Source organism: Apis dorsata, unplaced genomic scaffold, assembly GCF_000469605.1.
Source record: "Apis dorsata unplaced genomic scaffold, Apis dorsata 1.3 scaffold_80, whole genome shotgun sequence".
In the NCBI taxonomy this organism is placed as follows: Eukaryota; Metazoa; Arthropoda; class Insecta; order Hymenoptera; family Apidae; genus Apis; species Apis dorsata.
This window is the reverse complement of record NW_006263378.1, coordinates 30,253-31,122: the sequence shown is the minus strand read 5'-3', so window position 1 is coordinate 31,122 and position 870 is coordinate 30,253.

Below are 870 nucleotides of genomic sequence, written 5' to 3'. Positions count from 1 at the left end.
AATTTAATAAAAATTTTACGGAAACTAAGATATCATATATATATATATATATAACTAAGATATCATATAAGATATCATATTAATTAAAATGACATCCTGAATACTACTTGTCAAAATTTGTAAAAAATTATAAAAGAAATTTCACAATTTTTAATACCTAGAAAGTTAAAGTATAAAAACTTAATAAATAATAAAGTAGAGTTGAATAAAATTTATAAATCCAGTCAATTTTTATAAAAGTAAATTTATAAATTATATATTTTGTAATGTATAAATTGTATATTATATAATATAAAGTTTAACAAAATTTTTAATGTAATTAATTTTATTAAAATAAATAATAATAAAAATTAATATTTGTGAATATCATTTATTATTTGTGAATACAATTTTTATTATATCTTATAAAGCAAGCAATAAAATAAAATAGATTTCAAGAAAAAAAAATCTAATTGGTAGTTTTAAATAACATTTATTTTTTCTTAAGCTGTTCTTAAACTTAAATAAATAATTTTCTTAAACTTATTATAATACGATTTAACAAATAAGAAATAAATTATAACTTTAATAAATAATTTTAATAACAAATTGAACTATGTAATAAATATAATTAAATTTATTGAATTATTAATAAACTTTATATTTTATATATTATTATATATTATTATTATATAACATTATATTTGTTCATGCTCAATCGAAGACATAGCAGCTAATGCTATTCGGTTCGATTAGGTTACATGCTTCGTGATTAGCGTTTTTTTATTGATAATTCGTTAAGATAGCCGTAACAAAAATTTTTGCAAAAGAAAATGTTTAAAAAATCTCTAGATTACATTCTAATATTTTTTATATTCTAATGTTATATCC